General features: G+C 44.2%; 1 protein-coding gene across 1 annotated transcript in view; it reads right to left on the reverse strand.

Moving 5' to 3' along the window:
• Positions 1–21,640, reverse strand: part of LOC117900342 — a 134,705-nt gene that overhangs the window by 66,597 nt on the left and 46,468 nt on the right. The window lies entirely within an intron of this gene.

The raw sequence follows: 21,640 nt of genomic DNA on the forward strand, positions 1-21,640 counted from the left end.
CACATAAATTCGGGGGCTTCCTGGCACTCATAAATATTACCCACTTACATCGATAAGGATGATGGCGGGCAGCATAAAATATGCAGCTGCGAGCCGAAACTTTTTTGTTATTCCTCTCGCTTTTTGTTGTTGCTAAGCTATTGACTAAATACTTTGGCAAATTCATAAATTTAAGCACATCGTTGCAGCATAAATATTTAAAAAATGCCGAAAATATATACGAAAAATGCTGTAGAGGAGAAAATTGAGTTGAAAAGTTTTCGGGGCCGTGCCACATCCTCTAGGATGTAGGGAAGGGCATGGGGGCATGCGGGACTTTATTGGCTTGATTTTTTGGAACACCATAAAAGTGAGCTACAGGGAGAGAGCCGGACCCTGGGCGGAACATCTGCTTTCTTATTCATGGGGATTGCTCATCAAAGCCTACTTAATGCTCAATATTGGCCAAGGCTTAAACAGTTTTGACCATTTCCAGCACGGCCCCACACAAACTTTGTCAGGGAAAAAAAGTTTCCTGCCTTGCCTCTTGGATTTTTATTTTTTTCCTTTCTTGGGGCGATATTTATAAGGTTGCCACAAGGATATTGAATAGCGCTGGTGGAAATTCTGGCATTAATATGCGGCGTTGAACTTGACTTCATGGCAAAGGTGAGAGACAATTAGGAAGGGGGTGGAGCAGCTGGGTGTGAGCTGGAGCCTAAATGGGCCATGTCCTGTCTGAGGTGTTGTTTGGCTGCCATTAACACACGCCAGCGAAGAAGGAGGAGCAGCATTAGGCTTTAATAAGCCAATAAGTTTGCTCGCAGGTACGCCAAAGGACATCCTCCCACAGTCTGTGAGTGGAGTGCATTAATATTTATGCTTTTATAACAGTCGGGAATCCAGTCGAGTGGTTTCTTTCCCTCGCCGTTCGCACTGTCTGTCCATGCGTGCGTTATAAATAAAATTAAATGTATCTCTTAGGTTGAATCGAAGCGAGTTTGGTGTCGATAATTCCACTTGGTTTTTGGGATAATGAGATACTCCTTGAGAGTACGATGCTCCTTGGGTGCTTGGGTGTGTGTCTGTGTCTGCGGCTTAATGATGCAGTCGTTAGCGTGGAAGCTCAGGCAAATCCAAGGGTTGCTTCTGGGGCGTACGCCTAAGTGTTGTATGAGAAGTAATGTCTTATGACCGCAGCTGTAATTAGGTTCTGGGCATAACTAAGCATAATGCAGCAGGCTATCAATTGGGTGGAGGAACGGGGATTTTATCTTACTTGAGAGATGCGTTATCGTTAGAAGAATTTAAGGGGAATAAGCAACGAATTTTTGAGTGTTTTTAAGCAAAGAATTTGTTGAGTTTTATTCAGAGTATCCATCCCAAAATCATGGCTAATAATACTTGTATTCCTTTATTCCTTTTCATACGCACTTTTGCATCCCATTCAAATTTCCTGGGCTCTAATCCACTGCAAAATTCGCACAACTTTTTCCTCCCTCTCTGAGACTTAAAAACTAAATTGAAGTTTATGTAGTTCGACTTTGCTAACTAACTAAATAGTTTTCCCCAGGCAGCACCACAATCTCCACCTTAGATGCCAAAGCACACACACACACCCCACACACACACCCACACCCACAACCCAAGATTATGGCCCTTCTAAGTATGCAACACTTTTGGCACAAGTTTCCCTCTGCCTTTTGCTCCCTTTTTGCTGCTTCTATGTTATTCTGGCACCTTATCTATACGGTGTCCGTGTGTGTGTGTGCGTTGTGTGTGCTTGTGTGCTGTGAGGCAACATCTTTATCAAACATTTTTGTGTTACAGGCACGCGACTGAAATAAAAATAATGATCAACTGAAGCATAGTGTACTCTCCGCCGGCAGGCAGGCAGAACGGAGCGGAAGGGTAGGGAGTGTGAGAGATATTCGGGGAATATTCGTGGTTTTTCCTGGGAGAACAAGAAAGAAAGAGAGAGAGAGAGAGAGAGCGGGAAGCAGCTATAATAACAAGAACAACCTCAACAGTTCAAAGAATTAACTCACATGCCTGGCATAATAAACATAACGGCTTTTTCGCCTTGGCTTTTCCATTTTCTCTTTTGTTTTTCCTCCATGCTTTTGTCCTTTTTGCTGCTCGTCTCTGTTCTGTTCTGCTGCCGTGCTTTATGTTTACTTATCCGCCTCTGTAGGCGGCTTTTGTTGCTTTTACTGTTGGCTGTTCTTCTTGGCTGCCTTTCTGCCTTTCATTTGTAGGGCCTGGTTAACATGCTCGAAGCCACGCAGGGGCCCTGGGAGCCCAGAGCAGAGCACAGACCTGGCAAACATGTTCGAAAATGGCATAAGCTTGTAGCCTTTTGGCCTTGGCAGGAACGTAGGCTGCTGATGTCTGTTGCCTGCTATCCAAAACCAATGCGCAAACAACATAATTAGAGCAGAAACAGAGAGAGACGGGCAAAGTTCTTCAAAGACTTCTTGCTAATTGAAGCTGCTGTTCCAGTGCGAGTCGAACAGCAATTAAATTAATTTATTCTGGAATTACTTGCTTCAATCTCCAGTCTCCCCTTCCCAATCGGAGTCACAAAAATTATGACTTAATGCATCTGAAGACATTCGGGAGCTCCCAATGCTGCGCTCCAGAGCTGCAAAATTAATTTCCCAAGTGCATTATTTAGCGCACGGGGAGGGGAGAAGAATTTCCCAGCTGCTGCTGCTGCTCCTCTGGCCCCACAGCGCATAAATCGGCGTAATGGCAAATTGTAGCCAAAAAAAAAAAAGGAAAGCAGAAAAATACAGCAAAAAGTTGACGACTATAATGCGAGTTTGATGAAAAATGAAAGCCAGCCAGAGAAAATGTTGAGCATGTTCTACTTTTATGGTTAACGAAAATCAAATCGGGTAAAGCTTTGAGCTGTGGGGAGGAGTTGCAGGGAACGAAAAGCAGAAGGAAAAATCCTATTAAAATGAAGATGAAATGGAGAAGAGAGAGAAGAATTTAAAGAGAAGTTTCGGCATTGGTTGGCAACCGAAAAAAGACTTTGATTGAGAGGGCGCACAGCATATGGAACGATCTTTCATTGAATATTTTTTCTTGCACTTTTTTCTACATTTTTCTATCAAGAGTGACGCAAAAACCCCTCCAATCATCCATCATATATCACCAGCAAGACATGCAGTAAAAAAAGGCAGCAACTTTAACGCTCATTTAGCCGCAGGCTTTAAAAAAGGTTCTCAAACTGCCTGACAGCCGACGGATTGCCGTCGTTCCCCTGTCTCTCTATCTGTCTGTCTGTCTATCTGTCGCATTGTTGGCCTTTTTTCCGGCCTCTTTGTAGCCGTCATTTAGTCTGTCTGTCTGTCTGCCTGTCCGTGGCAGCCATTTTGCCACACACACAGCGAGGAGCCTCGAGATGCAGAGAGAGAGAGAGAGAGAGAGGCATGCTCCACTTTACTCTCGACTCTTGGCAGGCTCATAAAATTTTATGATTTCGATCAACTCGAGTGCGGAAATTATTAAGAGTCGAATCTGTTTCAACATCCTGCCACTCCACTCCACAGTGGCTGTCTCTTGGTAGGCTCTGCCACTGCCATATACCAAAGCCAAACACAACAATGTGTGTGTGTGTCTGTGTGTATCTGTTGGGTATTACACATGTGTCTGTCTGTCTGTCTGTCTGTCTGCTGTGTGGTGGTATACATAATTTCATATGGCAGCTGCCAGCAGGCAAAGTGCAACCAAGCGACGGGACTACGTGGGAGTCGGGATCTGCGCGTAAAGTGCGCGGCACATAAACTTCATTGCCCCCCACGAAATATTCCCCTCGCGTGGTAGCATGGGAAAGTGCCTGCCATTTTAATTTATATTGTAGCCATGTTAAAGTTCAACAATAATAAAAGAACACACAAAAATAAAGTAAAAGTAAAAACCTTGCATGTGTTTTCCTTCAGTTTTTCCGCTTGTTTTTACCTTTTTCGCCACCCTCCCGCCGCCAGCGTTTCTACCCCACCAGCAAAGTGCGTTTTTATCTGTTTGGCAGCTGGGAAAATGGCAAATGGTTATACAGGTGAAACTTTCTTTTTGCCAATTTCTTAGAGAACATGGACACACATTTTATGGTTGTGCGTTTGGCGTTTCCGCTTCCTGTTTGTTCCACTTTCTACTTTCGCTTTTGTGTATCTATTTAGATTGTTCTTTTTCTTGCAAACATTCAAATCAGACAACAACAAATGAGATGCCTCCGCACGCTTGACTGAATTTTCACACTGAGCATTTACTAATAATAAATTGTCAAAGCGCGTGAGGCCGAGAGAGAGCGAGAGTGTTGTCTGCTGTCTGCTCAGGCAGAAAACCAAACAGCTTTTATCTTCATTCCCTCTTCCACCTTCATTCAGTATTTTTAACCCTTGTCCCCTGTCGGACCTCCTGTGCAACATTTAGTGAAATGACCGCAAAAGTTATTTTTAAAATCATTTTCCAGCACACGCACACGCACACGCACACGGGGTGAAAGTTTTTTGGGTGAAAGATAAGCGCAGGGAGCAGCTGTAAAAAGCACATAAACATGCGTGTCGGAGCGGAGGCTGCTGCTCGGTGAGGTTTTCGGGCTCGACATTTGGTTTTTGGGTTGGGGTTCCCTGCTGCTGGTCGTTTTGGGGTTAGGATCGGGTCAGCTGCAAACCACACCCCCACTCCTCCCGAGCCACCTCCTGCTACTGCTCATTTTTCGTGTACTTTTCACTTTCAGTGAAGCTCTTGTTTTGGGTACTTTGAAGCTACTTAAGCCGTTCTGCATTTTTTATGAGCCCCCGTTCCCCTTTCCATTTTTTCTGGTCATAATGTTTTTCCGAGTATATTGATATAAATGTTCATGCACGCTCAAAGGTGTACGGTGTGTGGGGCATGTAATGAGAGCTTGAAAGTATGCGGCAGGATATGCGTATAAAAGGATGTGGGTTAAGAGACGAGACAGTGGGTGACCTTTTTCATCAGTGGTTAAGTTTCAGATTGGAAAGGTTCATCGAGGGGTTCACATTTTAACGACAAGTGCAATTTTTGTTGTACTCTAAAGTTTTTGGCAATATTTACTTTAAAATGAATGTAAAATGGTGATGAACAATTTATAAGCTCTCTGAAATATTCTGAAAATTAAAGCCACTCAAACATATCTGCAATAAATTGAATAGGACTTCAAAATATTCCAAAAACGATTTAATTTCTCTCACATTTTTCCATACCCAAAATCCGAATTAAAAATATAAAATATATATTTTAAATAACTTCTAAACCCTCTTGAACCCGCTTTGAAAAACTGCTCTAAATATTCTTCAATTTCTCTTACATTTTCCACACAAGCAAAATCCATCGTTGAGTGCTCTCAGAAATATTCCCAGAAATATAGCAATATATCCACAGCATTTTGTCTATTTCGTAGATGATAATTCGCCTGGGCTCCTCCTATCTTCTGTTCGATTGTGTACAAGTTTTTGCATGCCTTTCATGTTTGATAAATTGAATTGTTTATCGCTGTAGCTGAAAGCTTTTTGTGGCCCTTCAACAGCTCGCTCTCACCTGTCAGATGCTTGTGATATTCCACAAATATTGCACACATTACATGCTCGTATGGCATCATCATCATCATGTATTCATAATGTTTGGTTTACATCTTATGAGTGGCCCAAGAGTGGCATGACATGGACTGGAATGGAATGCATTATTGATTGACTTTGTCGCCAAGAGCACTCGAATGCTGATGCCTGCCTGCTGCCAAAGACTCTTCCTCAGGACTCTTTGATTTTTATAGTTTTATAGTCAGAAATTTCCATACAAACACGGTAGCCCATCGTCGAGGCCTTTCTCTACTTTCTTCTGGCTTTTTTCTATCATTTCCATAAATATTTAAATATTTTTGCTATTTATTTTGGACATGTGCTCGTTTCATTTGGCGTACATTTTGAGTTATGCATTGTTTCGCACATTTGGCGCCGTCGATTTATTTACAGCGCCCATAAATTGTGCAGGATGTGAGGGTCTTGTGGCAGCACACCCGCAACCCGCAGCCTGTCACGTGTTGCATCACCCACGCACAGCACACAGTTGGCATATAATTCATTTTTATTATATTTTGTCGCCTTAACGACCATAAATTGCATTAAAAATGTTGTCATTGAATATGCTTTCGCCGCTCCACTGTATCCACCGGTACCCATAATGGTCGAGGTGAGCTTCTAGCCACTGCCAGCCATTTCCATTGTAATTTATAGCCTCCAGCCTCAAATTTAAATGTAAAAAAAAACACAGCAGAGGAACATCAGCGATGACAGCGCACAAATATGTTGAAATTCATCAGTGAAATATTTAAAATTCATTTTCCATTGGGGGTTTCGAATGTCGCTTGGTCTCGTGGCTGTGGCCGTGGTGGCATCTTAGCTTTCGATTTTTTATGGCCTGGCGCATGCTAATGGTTTGCCCGGAATTGAATAAGGCATGGGGATTCGAGAGTTAAGGCATAAGGCAATCCCTCTACACGCGCTTTGAAATGCGTCAGAAATGTATTTTAAGCCAAAAAGTTGTTGGCCAAACAGGCAGAGCCAGAGCCAGAGGCAGAGGCAGAATGAGGCATGAGGGATGAAGATGGCCCCGAAGCAGGCAGCAAAAAATGTGTAACTTAACCCGCATCAAGAATTTGTCACGATTTGTAGTCATCGTCATCGTTCCTCACACTCCACCCACCGCGCTGCTCCCTGTGCCACCGGCCACCCCATTTGTTTGCCATGAAAAATGACCAAATCCAACGCTGCGTATACGTAATGCGCTCCACTTTCGCCGCTGTCTCTCTCCCTTGTGACAATTGTGTGGTTAGATTTTTTTGGTGGCTCTACCCCCTCCCCTCCCCCGCCGCTGCTCCACACTTGAAGCCTTTCAGCGTCTGAGACTCTTTCACACATCGTTTGTCACATTGTTCCCTAGGATTTCTTCTGCTTCTCCTCGAGCTGAGATCTTTTTCCCCCTAAAGTGTTTGATGCCAGCAGAGTTGCCATCGCTGGCTGTTATTGTTGCCTCTGGCAATGCCATTACTATTTGCTATTGTCACTGTTTTGTTTGTTGCTTGATATTTGTTGTAATTTTTCATCTCTTTGCGGAGCAGCTCCACAGCTTTTTGCACATTAGTAAGAAGTGGTGCGGAGCGTTGTGTCATGGCATGGCGTGTCGTGTGTAATCAATTCTCGGGGCACACAACAACAGACACCTTTCTGGCCAAGGCAGCAGGTGTGTAAAGAGTTTTGATTGCAAGCTTTTCCGGCGGGGGAGAGTGGGGAAAACCTCTTAAAATTATTGCAAAGTGTGTCTTAAAGTTGGCCATTGTAATTGTTGAAAACTCATTTATGCCAGAAGACTGTGCGAGACAATTTTCTGCTGGGAAATTAAAATTTGACAAATTTTACAAATTTAATTACAAGTCAGAAAACTTTTATTTCTGCATTTGTAGGCCAAGTCGATGGCCCCACTGCACCCAGTCCCTGCAGCAGACAATGGCCGTGTGGAAAATTGGAAAACGAATGGAAGCGAATCATTTGTGCATATATTTCATGGCACGCAGGGCGTATGATTGACATTAAAACATTAATTATGCAAAACGCAGTGCAAAGTTTTTGTATTTTTCTGTTGTTAGAGAGTCACTTCAGCTCTCCTTTGTTTGCAACTTCCTTTTTCTCACTTTTCTCTCTGAGTTTTCTATGCGTGCTTGGCAGAAGCGCAAAACTTTGTGGAGCCTTGGCCCACATGTCGTATGCGCAATGTCAGCGTAATGCTTGGCACATGCCAGGGGAAACTCTGGAGTGCTCTGGCAACGAAAGTCAAGTTTTTAATTGTTTTCGCGAATTGATTTAAAGCAGCTTGTTGCCGCAGCAACTTGCACGACCCCTGCCTGCCCTGAACTTCATTAATATGTCAGTTGTGTGTGTCCCCGCCCACCAGTCCCTCAATCCTTTACGCCCAATCCCTTTTCAACTCCCTGCTAAATGGCCTCGTCCTGTAATCAACAAGCAACTGGCAGCTCCGCGACGGCAGCTGATGAAAAGCATGATTGACAGGGAGCGACAGAAACGGGAGACCACAGGGAGCGATGCTCGATGCTCGATGTCCTGGCTGCGGCATCAAGACAGACAGACAGACAAACTCCTTTGCCGTGCGCACTTGGGCATATTTTATTTATGAGCACAAGAACAAGGACTAAGGGACTAAGGACCTGGCTGAAGGACCAAGCTGATTGCGGCCGCCCAGCTCCTGCGACAGTCGCTGCTGCGACTCCTGCTCCTGCCTGAGTTTCAATTAAATGCACAGATTTTTCAGCCGCTTGCCTCCTGCCACTCTGTAGCCGTTTTTAATTATATTTTCGGAAAATCGTCGTGTCTGTTCTGTTTCTGTGTCTGTGTGGAGGCGTCTGCAGCATTGGGCGTGGCATTTAATTGTCGACACAAGAGCGAAATAATTTTCATATCAGCTTAAGTTGTTTGTTGCGCTGTCTGCTCAATCGAGCTGAGCGAGAGAGGTGGCTCTTGAGGGTAGAGTAGGGAGAGGGAACAGTCTACCACCCAAATAAGTTGCCTATAAACGAGGGCCAGTAGTTCCTCTCCAGCGTTTAATTAAAGGCCAAAGCGAACTGAAATTGATGTGCCCTCGGGTGTTGGCTGCTGCTGGATTTTGGTAATGGTTTCTCAGGTGCTCGTTAATGAATATTTAATCGCTGCCAAAATTTATCATTTGAGCTGATTTTTCATACTGCATTACGCGTAAGTATTGGGAAGCCTACTTTTGTGGTTCACAGTGCAAAACTTTCGCTGAGGAAACATTTGTTTGGAGTAAGCCCAAGAGGGGGTAGGGTTATGGTTACAAATAAACTTCTCAGACTTATTGCTAAATGGACTACAGTTCGTACACTTGCTCCAGATATTATTTTAGTTCAAATTGTGTATGGCTTAAGTGTTCTTTCCCTTCCCTTAACCGACATCAATTTCCCCCATTTGACAGCTGTGCCTTTGCCTTTTTGGCCAAATCTCTCAATCCCTCAATTAGCTCAATTAATTTGACAAAATCTCAGCCACTCACAAGCTCATTCGCTCAGCCAGAGAGTGGGATGTCGCAGCATGTGACAACTGACCTCAATGTCGTGGGCAAAAGTGCCTTCCGACCCTTGCCCTTTCCCTTTTTGGATTGGAAAATTGTGTAAGCATTTTGGAGAGCAATGAAATATTCATAAGCTGCAGAAATTAAAATTTCATAAGGTAAATGAAACAAGGGAAAGACATTTAACGTTGTTCTCCATTCAAATTGTAATCAACTCAATTATGCAACAAATTCTGGAGCTGCCCCAGGCCAGAACCTTCCCCTGCCCTGTCCATGTTCCTGTCCCTAGCCCTGTCCAGCCGTGACAACTTTTTGTGGCAAAATGTATGCACAAAGTGAGCGCACAGGAGGGGTAAAATCAATTTCTTTTTTCCATGCACTTTGCTGATTTCAATTAAAAAAGCGGACAACTGAAGTTGTTTTCCCTGATCCTGTCCTGCCGCTGTCCTGCAGCTGTCCTGCTTCTGCTCCTGCCTGACCGCAGTCCAATCAAAGTGTCAAAAGTTAATGCCGGCAGGCCCTGGCCCTTGCCCCAACCCCAACCCTTTTTGGATGGATCTCCTCCTCGACTCGATGGCCACTTAAGCTGCCACATGAAATATAAAATGAAATAAAATCAACCGAGCGGGCAATGTGACACTGAGGAATGACTGCGACTGCAGCTCGAGCTGTCAACAGGCCACTAGATGTCTACTTGTTACAGGTACGCTTAAAGGGAGGGAGAGACAGAGATCTTTGTAAGGGAAGAGCGCCATTAATTTTATACACTATACGTTGGATATTTTCTTTGCTTTATCTACAAATTATTTCATATTTTTTCCCTCATAAATCTGCCCTGGCAATGATCTTCAAGATCTGCAGCAGCCTTACATTGCCCTTCCTTCTTTCCTATTGCTTTTCCTGCTTCCTTTAAGCGTCAGAAATTTCCTAATAAATTCTACAAAGTCCCTCCATCCATCTGTTGGTGTTGTTTCCTGTTTTGCAGCACTTTTCTATGATTATGTGAGTGTGTGTTGTGCTGTGACCATCCGCTTGTCACACACTCTCAGCTCTCCGCTCGATTCAGACTTTTACCAACTTTTGTTTTCGATTCGAGTCAGCCACGCCTACTCTACGCCTAGCTTTTGCCTTATTTTTGCATAAATTGTCATCGTCCTTGGCAGCCAGAAATCAAAAATGAAACAAAAGATGTTGATGAGGAAATGGCACTGCCAAGAGGCGGCAGCGGGCGGCGTTCGGGCGGGGGACAGGAAAACCACGTCTCTGTTATTGCTGCAACAATTTTTATTTATCTTATAATTATGTAAATGACTGTGGCAGCAGGAAGGGCAAAGAGAGAAGAGAAAGAGAGCAATGTGTGTGTGTGTGTGTGTTGACAGGCAAAAGTTGTCCTGCTTTGCCCACAAAATGTTGTTTTGCATATTTTTACGAGTTGCTGTGAGGGCTGTGGCTTGTGTCAAAAGGGGCGTAACAGCCGAGACACGCCCAGACGGGCTTTGAGGAAATTTTGTGGAAATTTGGCTTTTGTTTTTTAGGGAATTTCTGGGAACAAAGAGTCAAAAGATCGCTGAAGAAACCACAAATCAAGCGGAGGAGCCTGCATTCGATTTCCTTTACGAAAAAAGAAAATCTGCAAAAGTAAAGAAAATACGAACCGCATTTCAATCAGGGAACTTCCACTCAAGCCCCTCTCTAAGCTACGCCTCTGCTGTGGCGGTGTGGCTTCTGTTTTGTTGACCCCAAAAAATAAATGAATAAAAATTGTGTTTTTTTTTTTGGCTGTGACTTTTCCGTTGATTTGCTTCAATTAACCGAATTTCAATTACTCCTCCACAATTGTTCCCGGCCTCATGCATATGCATTAGCAGATTAATTAGCAGACGGAAAAGATGCCTCCGTTCGGTCCAATCTGATTACCCGACAGGCCGGCCCGGTCAAGGCTTTTGTCATTAACTACAAGAGGAAAGTCATTCAAATGGAATTTGAAATGCAAATGCAAACAAGGGGGACAAAACCAAACCAGCAAACAGATACAAATACAAATACAAATACAGATGGAGATGGTTAGATACAAAAATGGCAAAGTCATTGGGGAAATCCAGTTCCAGGATATTTGTTCAATATGTGCAAAATGTTTTTTGGAAATCTCTGAGCTGTGCTGTGCTGTCCCATCCTGTCTCCTGGCTGTCTCTTGCTGTATAATATTTTGTCAGGTTTTAGGAGCTTGCTATTTTCTTGCCATTTTCCTTTTGGCTTCGACTCTGAATTTCTCCTCATTGCTCATCAGGGGCAAGAGCTCCTTCTTCCTTTTCAATGGCTGCGCATTTTCTCGGTTTGATTTTTCTTTAAATTAGGACTCGACTCGAGTCTCCTTCCCACACACACACACACACATCCTGTGACATGTCGTGTTTATGGGATTTTGTTACTTTTTCGCTCGGTCCAGTTTTTGGGTCTTTCCATGCTGCTGGCTTTCAATTTATTTTGTATTTTTCTTGTGAAATAAGATATTTATTTGCTGCTTAGTTTCCTTTCTGGCTTTTCCAGCCTTTACCAAATTGACAAATAAATAGCCGCTCAGTCACTCCGTTCTCAGTTCTGTCTCTCTCTCTCTCTGTGGGTTTTCTTATTCAATTGTTGTTGCCTTCGAGAGCTTAGGCCTAGGCAGAGGGTTTTCTTTCCTTTCATTTGCAAGGGTACTTTTCTAGTGATTCAGGCAAGAAAATTAATTCTGCATAATATGCAGAGCGGCCGAAAAAGGGAAACGCGATATGGGAAGCCAACATTTTATTTTTTTGGTTTAAGTTCCATAAAAGTTTTGGGCATTCAAAAGGGGGAACAAATAACACACGAGCCAATGGATACCTTTTTCGCTATTATTTGATTTGTAAGTTGCATGTTAAGAGCCATGCACTTAGCTTATATTAACAACAAAAGAAGACTTTGCTAAACTTGTTCTTGAGAGGATTTTTCCTTCAAGAACTATATTTAATTCTATAAACAATAATTCGAGTGAATGCTTAAAGATGTAATGATAAAGTTCCAAGTCTAAGGTTATATTTAAAGCAACTTCTATTGGCCTGCAAATAATTACTCAAATAAATTTTAAATACTTAAACAGCTCATCTACTGCCCATCTCCAAGCCATAACTATTCGCATAAATATTACAAATTTATTTGCCTTCAAAATTCTCTTTTTCGCAGCACACAGAAATTTGCAAGTTGATTTTTTATGCCAGCTAAAAAGCGGACTCCCCTACCGTTCATCCCATATTTCTTTCATATTCAGTTGCAGTTTGCAGTTGCTTTATCTGCTTTATCTCTTGTTGCAAATGCAATAATTTCTGCGCTGCAATCTGCGGACTCCAAAATAATTATCGCTTAATGATGTGAAATGGGAAACGGCGCAGCGAAACTCTACATAAATTTTGTTTCTGACTTTTTTTTGGCACTGCTCTGAAATCTCAGTTCAACGAACTTCCTCCCCAACCAGAAACCGAAACTGGCATGCCATGCAGAGGTTTAATGTGCATTTATTTATGGCAGAGCAGCCAGCCTCTGGGCAAAAATGAAAATTGAAATGATTTTGCACATAAATTAAATTGCTCAAGATGATTCCATCAGGGCAGAGCAGAGACAATTGTTGGCTATAATTGAAATGTGATTCATGGGAAAATATTTAAAGTGCAGATGGGCGTGGCAGTGTGGTTGCCAGAGCGCAAAAAAAAACCCAATTAGAGCGCTAATTAATTTATTTGCTCAACAAGCCATGTTTGCCCGCAAACTCATTAAGTTGTCACATGTAATCAGTGTCGCCCAGTGGCTGCCATCCCATTCCCAGGACGCCACAAAAAAAGGAACCAAACAGAAAGGAGTCCTAAAAACTGAAAAAACTCAAATTGAAACTAACTGACCAGCAACGCAGCAACGGCAGGACATGGTTAGCAGAGGAGAGGGGCATGCGGACATGAACATCGACATGGACAGGGACATGCACCCTGAGCAAACTTTTGCAACGTTGCAGGCGCTCTCAACTTTTAAGTGAGTGACTTATTTTTTGTGTGCTCCCAAAAGGCAGGCGACTGAGTTTTTCGAGATGCGAAACTTTTAAATCGATGCTCGGCCAAAGTGGCCTAGTCATCGTCATTGACAACACAAACACCAGACTCGGCCCAGGCCAGGCCTCAGCTCAATTGAGTTCCGAACTGCATGCGAGGAGTTTCCTAAACGGAACACCTCCGCCTCCAGCTCTTCTCTTTCACATTTCAAATTCCTCTTGCAATGCCTCTAATTATAATTAAAAATCTGCAAGTGCCGTCGCTTAAGTAGTGCCCCGAGTCCCGTGCGCCTAATGCCTCTCTGATGGCAACTGACACGTGTAAGCGGTGGCTTCAGAGCCAAAAGATTGCCCTGCCTGTCATCGACAGCGACATTTAGTTCATCATCATCAGGCAGCAGCTGGGCGAGGAGCAGCAGCTGGGAGTAGCAGCATCATCAGTGGAGTGGAGCGAGCCTCATCGCATGCCCAGCCGTCGCATTACCACAAAATTTAACCCCGTCCATGGATAATTTTGTCAAAATGCAACGATGTTCGATATTGAAGTGAGCGGGAATGGGGCTGGGGCTGGGGCTGGGGTAGTGTCGGATTGCAAGTGCCTTGTGGGTGTGCCTGTGTGTGTGTGTCTCGTTTGTTTGTGTGCGCTGCATATTGATGGCGTGATTTGCATTTGAATATGCGGCCAGCATGGCGTCGTTCGCTCCTCTCCTGTCCCATCCTGTCCTGTCCGTAGGAGTGCCTGCCTCCCCGCTTTGTGTCCGCCTGTCCGTGGCAGTGGCCATGTCCGTGGTAGTCTCCCGTCTTATTGTTGCTGTTGTGCATATTGCGCTTCGCAATTTTCACACGTTGATAAACTTGTTTCAACGCTGAACAGTCGCTGAAGCTGGCACCCACCTCACATCGCATGCACCGCAAGAAAATAATGTGAAAAATCACCGAAAAATTCAGAGAATATTTGCAGGTGCGTGTAAGAATTTCAGATTCTTGACAAATTTTGTGTGGTAAACAAAGCGCTTAAGTTGATGCTCAACAGGCAAAGAAATTGATACATAAAGTGGCATTTATTCAGCATTAATTTCATGTTCCTGCGTTGACTTTTGGCACCTAAAAATTCACTAAAAATTCTCATTGATTCCCTTTTTTCTGAGTGTAATAAAATCAGCAACAAATGAGTCCGACGCTGATGTTGCACCTGCTTGCTGCCTCGCTTATTGCTGTCTGCTGTGCCACATCATTGGCATACTGCAACCTGCCTGCATCCCCTACTCTGCCCTGTCCTATCGTGCCTTGCCCTGCGCTGTCCCTTCGATGCACAAAATTTGTTTTTTAAGCAAATGCGTTTAATTGCCAGAGAAAAAGTCGCAAGGGAGTTGCTGGCTGGAGGGAAGGATGAAAGGTAAGTGCGCTTTTGTTGCCATCGAAGTATTGTTGCATAATTCTGCTGCTCTCGTTCGCTGGGAACCAAAAGCTCTTGTACAGACTCAGGGAGTCCTGGGCATGTGCCCTGGATCCTGGTTATGTTTCTGATGCTGGTCCTGGGCTCTGGTTGCCCGTTTCTAATCCTGGGTCCTGCTGCTCGTTTCTGGTGCGCCTAATTGCATTGCTTTGTTGTTTCTGTGCATTATTGGCGCCGATTGCTTATTGCCTTTTGCTCTGAGCTGCATCGCTCTCGCTCTCTCTCTTGCCTCTGGCTATTTCTGCTGGCGATTGTTAATTTTTCCATTGGTCGGCGGCAATCGCGAAAGCTGGCAGCGTTGATTAGAAATTGCCAAATTGGAAATTGGAGATCGAAACAGCCGATTATTGCACAAACATCGTTAATGCCGACTAATTGTTGATATTGACAGCAGCAGCGACTAGCAGTCATGGCCAAGAGAATGGCAAATATGACCACAACTGGATTGCCAGGCGCTGTTTATTTTTGATGCACCATTCAGAGCGACATATTGCGGCTATAAGCGGGTAAATAGCTAAATGCAGGGGCTTTAGCAGTTATTATGACAGCTATAAATATTATTGAAGGTGAAATCTAGAAGTTATGGCATTGCTTTGGTTGAAGACAAACATATTTCACGCACTGCTTAAATGCCATTAATAATGCTCTGCTGTTAGTGGAAGGTGCAGAGCCGCGCGCTGTTAACAGACAGCGGCAAGCCAAGAGCGTTAACAGGCTGTTAGCTTGAGATGTTAACAGTGCCTCTGCTCTGTTAGAGCTGCTGACCTAAACAGAGGTGAAGCGGAACTCCTGTTAACATTATGGAGAACTGTTATCACGATCATTTTAGAAGAAAAATCCTCAAAATGTTTAAAAAAATCTTACAAAATATTACAAATTATCAAAAAATAGGCACATTTCCCTGCTCCACTCAAACATAACAAATTTGGCATTAAAATTCAGTAGCCCCACCGAATCTATCAACTCTTTTCCTTCCATTTAAAATCCCCTCTCTAATCACACCGGCAACTCCCTTCCCTACAACGCTTCAAACTTCTCGGCGATGTCTTTATTTTGTGAGCTAAACTTTTCCTTTCATTTCACATAACGACTTGGCCATTAAGTCATTACGATTCATCAGCTCCCAATCAGAAGCCGCAAAGGACTAACCGTACCTACTCCCAGACAGGACTCCCGCTGAGTGCACCATTGTCTGATGGGGACAATTCATCAGGTCTGCCGCCTGACTCTTGCTCTCTTGAAGCCGCCCCCCGTCGTGACTCAGGGGCAGGGGTAGCGGAGTGGTTTCCCCTCAGGTGTGGTGCTCAATAAACAGCATAATGACTATCGGTGACCGCAGGGTACGTGGCGGGTGGCAGCGGCTTGGGTCAAAGGTCGCGTTGGCGGCCAGCTGGGTGCCATAACTCATGACAAAGAAAATTACGCAGCCGAGGCAATAAAAAAGTTTCGTCTTCGCTTTTTTTTCGGGGTCCGGGAACCTCCATTATCATTGGGCATATTAAAACTTTTGATGTTGCTCCAAATTATTTCTGGAAATTGATGCCCAAGGATTAACTTTGGCAAGCGACATGCCACGGCTCGACAGGACACGCTGGCAGCCCAGAAAAAGTTAAAGAAACACAATAAAGGACATATCCAGGCTGAGCCAGGAGCTCGAGGAGCGGCCACATCAAACAACTGTGGAGGGAGCACACCGCTGGGACCATCCTGGGAGTATCCTCCCACTGCAACACCTCTACAACTACGTGCGGCTTCTGCCACTGCTGATGATGATGATGAGCAATGATGATGAATTCCTTTGCCTTCTGCCCGCCGCCTTCCGCTGCCTTTTCTGCGGTTTGTGTGGTTTTTGGCGATAAATTTACTGCCCAGGAAAATGCTTTTTGCGTTCACTTTCATGTTACCATTTTACGTACTCGCATAGTTCCGTGGTCCCCAGACTACAGACGCCAACAGACCACAGGCTGACTGACTGACTGTCGGACAGACTCAGAGACTGAGCGACAGACACGCCACTACTCATCAGCTCCAAGCAATTCGCGTAACTTTTTTCGCACAAAAAGAAAAAAGAAATGCCAAGGAAAAGACCCTTAACAGCGGCAGCCGAAACGAGCAAGCGGTAAAGAGAGAAAAAAAGAGAGAGAGAGCGAAGTCGTCCGGCAATGGCAAAGGCAAAGGCAAAGGCCGAGAGTCATTCACATTACAAAAGAAGTTTTCATTTCCCCAACGCGGCCGCAGGACATTATTTCTTTCGACTGTGCCCGGGACTCATACTCCATACCCATACCCTTCCATCTACCATACTCTCACTCCCCCCCCCTCTGTATTTAGGAACCCCTCATGGCCTGTCAGGCCTTTGCCATGAATATGTCTCCATCTCGGAGTGTGTGGGTTTCCGTTTTTTATGCTGCTGCTGCTTTTCTTCTTTTACTTTTACTTCTCTTTCGCTTTGTTTCCGTTTCTGTTACTTTTTAAATGCTTTTTGTTGCAGTTGTCACAACTTTGCGATAAACTTGTGATAAAACTTATGACAGGTGTCTGTACGTCCTATCTCCCAGCGACTCTGTGACTCTCCCTGCCCTCTGTTTCTGCCCCTGGAATATGCAATTATTCATTTCAGAGAACTAATGATGCAATTAGTTAGGACGCGCGGCACAGACAAATGGCAGTCATTCCACGCTGCCAACTTCTGCTCGCTGATCACAGAGAGAGTTGGAGAGAAAAGGAAGTTGCACAATTCAAAGATAATAATTGATGTTCAGCTAAAAGGTACAAATTAAAAGACGTTTCAGGGAGAATCTGGAAGCTAGTGGTTCATTTTGGAAGGAGGAAAAAGGCATCACTGTAGGGCATATTCATGGAACTAATTCTCCCCCTGCTGCTGCTCTCTTATCATCTCTCATCTGCCTTCACAATGGCCTCTCATTCCTAATTCCTCTCTCCGTTTTTTTACGATTATCCCACGACAATTATCAAATCCCTTTGATATCAATTCTCATATGTTTTCTGCTTGCCATTTTATGGCACTGCTCTCGCCTCTTAATCTTCTTTTGCCAGGGCTATCATATTCATTCATTTATTCGTTTCATTCATTTCATTCGTTTCGCTTCGCCCTGGCCGCTTGGCCATTTTTTTATTGCACTTTTCGCTCTCTCTTATGGCTGCGTTTCTCCCCTTTGTTGGCTTTTTTTGTGCTCCTTCTGATCTGTTTTTATAGCAGCCTCGCCACGCCTACACTTGAGTTGAGTTGCCGCCCTGCCACTCCCCTCCCCCTCCCCGTCTTTCGTTTGTTTTGCCTTTTGTTCGAGGGATTCTGCTCTCTGCCGTTACGAGGTGCTAAATCAAGTTAACATTTAAGTGGCCGTTTAGTGCCTATGCCGGGCAGCTCGTTCCCCTCCGCCCCATATCCGTATTTGTATCTGTATCTGCAGCTGTATCTTCATCTGTATCTGTATCTGTATCTGTGTGTGGTTCTTGTATCCCTGTTTGATCCTCCGCTTGGGCTGCATCTTTATGCTGCCTCGCCCCGCCCCGCCCTTCCGGCTTTGTCTTTATTATTATTTCGCCTTTTGTCATAAAGAGTTTTTCTTTTAGCGTTTTCGCCTTTGGGCTCCTTTTATTGACTGTAAAGTTTATATTTTTATTTTTTTAATATTTTCTTTATGCCCCCAGCCCAGCCATCCCCCCTTTGGCGCCACCCACTCACTGCCTTGTAATTGTTTTTTAAACAAAGTTCATAACTTTCTTCTTCTATAATTTTTTGTTGCTCAACCTCGTCACGAGTTGTTTCAGCTTCATTTTTGCTGCTGTTGTTGTGTTGCTGCTACTTTTCTTTTTGAGTTTTTTCTTTGCCGTTTTGTGCGCATTTTAATTTGCTTGTCTGCCTTTTAATGGCAGTTGTTATGCAATTTCTGCCGGTAGAACAGACTCCAAAAGGCAAAAGTGCAATTCCTTTCCCCCTTTTTACTCATTTCACAATATTTTTTGCTGTTCTTGTTGTTGCCTGTGCAAAAGGCAAATAACTAATTAAAAAGATGTTTGATGAATGTTGACTAGAAAGGGGGGGAGCGGGTGCTGCTACTGTCATTAAAGTTGGCATAAAAACAAGAGTCAAATGAGTTGCAAGAAAGAAAACTCTCCAAGGCCTATTTTCTAGCTCAATTAAAAACTTTTATTCGCCATCAAATTGTGCTCGAATTGGAGTGCATTGGAGACTAGATTTAGTCTCGATTTTCCCCCTTTAATTGTACTATTTCTGAGCAGATTTCAGCGCAACTTTCTGCCTCCCACTCAAGGTCATCTTTTGGGGACAAAAATCAGGGCAAGTGGCTGCTGTCCTTCAATGTGTGTGGCAGCCTTTAGCCTTTAGCCATTTGATAATTTTCAATTTCAATTTCCAGTCCAACTGCCTCTCGTACTTGCACAGATTTCAATTGCATTTATGTAATCAACGTACACCCACCCACCCAGATTCCCCGCTTTTCGAGGCATTCCATTATTGATGCTCACTCGCTTCTTGTCGTGGTGCCACTTGCTTGGGCCTGGGCTGCTGCTGTTGCTTTTGCTACTGTTTTTTTGTTGTTGTTTGCCGAGTTGAATGAACATATTTCGCCTTGACATACATTGCATTGTTAGCAAACAAGAGTGTCAGAACAGGAGGAGGCTGCCACTCCCCTCCACCCATCCACTTGAATGTGCAGCCACAGAGATTCATTCCTCTGCGCCTGCTGCTGCTGCTGCTGCTGCCGCTGCCTTGGATGCTGCTGCTTCTTCAGGGGCCTCGACATGTGCCCCAGTGGGGGCTGCTGCTGGATGTGTGCTGTCCATGGGTGTGCGCCTAGTTTTTGTTCAAACAACACGAAGCTTGTACAAGAAAACCAACAGCGGGGCTACATCAGCAACAACGACAGCAACAATAATGACATTCTGACTGACTGACAGACAGAGACAGACAGACAAGAGTAACAAGAACACAAGACCATAAGACAGTTGGACAGCAGAGCTGTGAGAGCAACTTTATTGCTAACAATAGCAACATCAACGAACAAGAGAAAGCGGCCTTAAACGAATGGTCGAGACTGTGGATACACTAGAAGATTGATCAGAGACACAAAGAGGAGACATGTGGCAGTGGGTAAGCCATTTGGATGAAGATTTCTCAGTGATTGAGGGGCGAAAAATAAAGATTATAATGCACCAAACACTGCCAGACATTTCTACGCTGCAAAGTCCTATAGAATCTGCACTGGAAAGGGTATTGGCAGTACGTTTCGAACAACTCAAACACGGTTAAACCAAAGTCTTGTTCGCTAACTTTCTGCACTGCTTGTTTGCTTAGGCTTCTGCCTGCTCCTGCTGCCTCTTCTATTTCTTGTAGCTGCACCAACAACCAACGTTGAAGTCTGGTCAACAAATACTTAACATTACAATCCACAGTATTTGCACAAACTTGTTGCGATTTGTTGTTAATGCAATTAAGCTGCAATGTGGCATTGTATATTTCGCCACTGTGATTGTGGATCAAAGTGGACTTTGGGCGCTGGATTGTAAGTAACAAAAGGAGAAGGCATAACTAGGCAGCTTCTATGATATCCAGTTTCAAAGCATTGGCTTCAAACTTGAGCAAATTTGTATCGTAGAAATGGAAATTATTTCTGCATTGCTTTCACTTCATTTGCAGCTGCCTTCGATAGCAGCAGGCAGGCAACATCTTGAGTTCATTGCTTCTCAATTTACACAGCCAATATACATAGAAATGTACATCCAATGCATCATTAACTGCATGCAAATTTTGCTGGCAAAATAAATGCTAAAATAAATGCCAAAAGTCTCACACACAACATCAAGCGCTCTCTGGGGCAGACTTTGCTGCCTAATTGCTGCCTCAGTAAAATGCACAAAAATCCAAGTTGCATGTCGTATAAAGACACACACAAACACACATCTTATATGTATATGTAAAGTATATTGGTTACGGTCAATTGCAGAAAGCAATCAACTTTAAAGGTTCTTTATGGAGCAAAAAGGCTTATGCCTGAATGGAGACCACACAGCAAAAGGCTCACACAGAGAGAGAGGAGCAGCAGGATATGCTGTGTGTGCCACTGACACTGCCACTGCCACTGCTGAGCTTGACTGACAGCTGCACTCATTGAGGCAATTTGCTTAAGTTACAAATTGAAATATTTGCATTTTATCTTAGAAATGCAAATTCCTCAACCCACCGCCCGAGTACGGGTATCTGTGCAAACAATGCCAAACAAATTGGCTATTCAAATCCGCAGACGCCGCCGCCCCGTGACTCCACACGAGTTGGAGGCTGGTCTAAGATGCAAACAGGAGGAGACACATGGCGGCAGGGGGTTTACAATTTATGCGTTTGGCCCCCGCTGGAACGTTGAATGCATTTTGCAATTTTCATGGCCTGCCTCGCTTTTTTCTTTGCACCCCCAATGGAGGTTCGGGTCCTCTTTGTTTGATCTGAAGTTTGCTGCATGCAGGGAGGGAGGAAGATTTTGATCGTCGGGGAAGTAGAAATTAGCAGATGGAAGTCTCTTAGCTCTTTGGTGTTGCTAAAGTTAAAGTTGCTAAAAGTAGCAGCTGCCAATCGACAGAAAGTCTCACAAAATCCCAGCCAAAGTGTATTCCCTGCTTCGAACTCAGAATTTTCAAGCCTCTTCCCACTCTCTGTTTTTTCCTTTGCTGTCTCGGCTGCAACTCACTTGGCAGGTCCTTTTGCAAGTTCCTCCTGCCGCTGCTGCAACAAAAAAGCCATTAAGATTACTTTCTACGGCCAGATTTGGGGTGGCAAGCTGTGCGGAGTCAGAGGCCCTGACGAGGCCTCATGCAAACGACAGACGGCAGAGCAGACTCTCAGGCGGCGGGTCCGATGCGCTGCTGATGAGATTTTGCTCCGCTCTCCTTTGGTGCACACGCATCGTGTGGGGGAAGGAGCAGTGGCATTGCAGGATGATAGTGGCAAAGGACTGCTGCAGGATATAGGATATACAAAAGGCTTGCTA

This window comes from Drosophila subobscura, chromosome U (assembly GCF_008121235.1).
Source record: "Drosophila subobscura isolate 14011-0131.10 chromosome U, UCBerk_Dsub_1.0, whole genome shotgun sequence".
Taxonomy (NCBI): Eukaryota; Metazoa; Arthropoda; class Insecta; order Diptera; family Drosophilidae; genus Drosophila; species Drosophila subobscura.